The following is a 3,043-nucleotide window of genomic DNA, read 5'->3' on the forward strand; positions in this document are numbered from 1 at the left end:
ACATGTGTGGAGTATACTGGCAGTCTGGAAGGGAAAAATATTCACTATGATTTTGTTTTCTTTCTTTTTTTAAAAAAAGTACCATTTCTGACATTACTTTTGGAAATTCTCCCAGTTACACTGGAAGGGAAAAGGCGAGGAAGAGAGGGCAGCATGAAGCCACAGAATGATAACAGTGTGCAACGGGGGGAAAATGAGAGGCACAAATATAAGATGGGTGACACCTGGCTTGAGAGCAATACATGTGAAAAGGATCTAGGAGTCTTGGTTGACCACAAACTTGACATGAGCCAACAGTGTGACGCGGCAGCTAAAAAAGCCAATGCAATTCTGGGCTGCATCAATAGGAGTATAGCATCTAGATCAAGGGAAGTAATAGTGCCACTGTATTCTGCTCTGGTCAGACCTCACCTGGAGTACTGTGTCCAGTTCTGGGCACCACAGTTCAAGAAGGACACTGACAAACTGCAACGTGTCCAGAGGAGGGCAACCAAAATGGTCAAAGGCCTGGAAACGATGCCTTATGAGGAACGGCTAAGGGAGCTGGGCATGTTTAGCCTGGAGAAGAGGAGGTTAAGGGGTGATATGATAGCCATGTTCAAATATATAAAAGGATGTCACATAGAGGAGAGAGAAAGGTTGTTTTCTGCTGCTCCAGAGAAGCGGACACGGAGCAATGGATCCAAACTACAAGAAAGAAGATTCCACCTAAGCATTAGGAAGAACTTCCTGACAGTAAGAGCTGTTCGACAGTGGAATTTGCTGCCAAGGAGTGTGGTGGAGTCTCCTTCTTTGGAGGTCTTTAAGCAGAGGCTTGACAACCATATGTCAGGAGTGCTCTGATGGTGTTTCCTGCTTGGCAGGGGGTTGGACTCGATGGCCCTTGTGCTCTCTTCCAACTCTATGATTCTATGATTCTATAATGAGGAAATTTGCCCATCCTCAAATGGGAGCAGAGGAAATAGCAGAAGCGGGGTGAGCTGTGAACCATTGCTTAGGATTGCTGCAGCCTTTGCCCTCAAATTCTTGGCTGTGATTCACCTCTTTGCCTGCTTCCTTCCTGCCTGGCTGCTCTTACCTCACAGTTGTTTTGGTCCCGATGAATATCCTTTCTGGACTGGATGCTGCTTAATCTCACTGCCTGGATTCTGCACAAGATGCTCATACATTGTTATGCCCTCGGTTGTGTTTCCCAAATGCCTCACCATGCCTGTGAAAATTGAGCCAATGTCCAAGTTTGATGTAATTCCTCATTCTCATCCTGAAATATTCTCAATTTAAAATAAAGGGGTCACTCAAAACCTCTCTTGTTTCAGCGCTGTAAAGCTTAGCCACTCCTCCACCCAAGCCAGTGGGTTTTGGCTGGGAATAAAGTTACACTAGGGAGGCAGGGCACAGATTGAATTGGCATTTGGATGCATATCAACTCAGCCCCAACACTGACTTTTTCCAGTTTCTGGTATCTCAAGATTAACTGGTTGCTTTGGGGCCAAATAAGGTATTTTATTTTTCTTTCCTATCTATGTTGGCAGATTTTTCATCTCCTCTGCACCTATGAGCTGGGGTAAAGAGCAGTAAATTGTTCAGGTTAATTTGGTCACATTGGTCAGCCATTTTACTAGGTGAGGATGAGGTTAGGTAAGTACAAGGCAACTTGGTGAATGAATGGCAATCCCTGAGACTTGCTGATCTGGCCTGCGGGCAAAGTACAGATAGACCTTTAGCAGAGATAGACCAGAAAATGATTATTGTCCTTCAGCATATCATCTCTGGTTCACAATATTCCTGAGCAACAGCGCTGCTTTAACATTCATGAATGGGAAGCACCATAGCTCAGTGGTTACCAAAAGGTAACCTCTACTTTAGGTGTGCGGTGCAACAGCAGGCAGACAAGAGAAAGCTGAAGGATAAATGGCAATGTTAGCACTTGCTACCCTCTATACTCAACAAAGCAAACCTGCATTTTTGAGAAATGTGAAGTGATACGTCATGGCATAGTGTCAAAAGCTGCAGGCGCCGGATGAATGGGCTTAAGAAGGAAAAGTCCTGAGCAGAAAAGCAGACCTTCAATCCGCATATTATCTCTCGGCAATATAGAGAAGTGATTTTTATTTTTTAAGAAAGGAGGGTGAAGAGCAATGTGGGGGAAGGAAATTAGGCTTCTCTGAGTAGGTAATTTAAGATTATAGTGTAAATTCAAGAAAATGATGATAAGGTTAAGCAGCTGGTATGACTCACTTAGAATATATGCACAGAGCTGGTTACTACATTGGGAAATGATGTTGTAACATCTGAAAAGATAAAGAGGTTTATTCTGGAGATGGAGATGAAAAGGGAAGGCCGGAAGGCGAACCATAAAAGGTGCATGTCACTGTTTTAGAATAAAAGAGCAGAAAAAGAAAGGAGTAAAGTGCCTCACATGGAGATGTTTAGAGGCACTGAAACTGCTGACCTATTGTTGTTGCTGCTGCTGCTGCTGTTATAAGGTATTTAATATACCACTTTTTTTTTACTTTCTTTTTGTGAGCGCAGTCCCCCACTACCACAAATTATGCAGTTGAGTTTCCCGTATTTGGGGAAATCGCAGGGGTCAGCACACCCAAAGTGCAATGGATAAGCCACACGCTGGGAAAACCACCTTCAGGATCATGGTGTCTCCCCTGCCAGGTAAGTATATACCACTTTTCATAGGTACCACTTTTGAAGGTACAGGCCACAGAAGCCTGAACAGTCTCCCATCAATGGCAAACAAAAATGAATGGAATTGCAGAAGTGAATCAGTAACATAATGGATTACTTAGTCGATCTTAAAGCAGACTCACTGAAATCAATTGGACTTGTAACAAACTTAAGTCCCATTGATTTCAGTTGGTCTACACTAAAAGTATGAAGAGAAGTCGTGATCCAACCCAATGAATGTAATTCTTATGAGCAAGTAACAAAATTAATTGAACTTTTAATAATGAAGAATACAACTAAATGGAGAAAACCAGTCGCAGGCCGTAGTTCCAAATTTGGAAAAACAATCTTAGCTCTCCTCCTT

At 43.0% G+C, this 3,043-nt stretch overlaps 1 pseudogene; it reads right to left on the reverse strand.

Moving 5' to 3' along the window:
- Window positions 1-2,521: 2,521 nt before the first annotated feature.
- Window positions 2,522-2,675, reverse strand: LOC128420418 (uncharacterized; annotated as a pseudogene).
- Window positions 2,676-3,043: the final 368 nt, after the last annotated feature.

The sequence above is a fragment of the Podarcis raffonei genome, chromosome 8, assembly GCF_027172205.1.
Source record: "Podarcis raffonei isolate rPodRaf1 chromosome 8, rPodRaf1.pri, whole genome shotgun sequence".
NCBI classification, from domain to species: domain Eukaryota; kingdom Metazoa; phylum Chordata; class Lepidosauria; order Squamata; family Lacertidae; genus Podarcis; species Podarcis raffonei.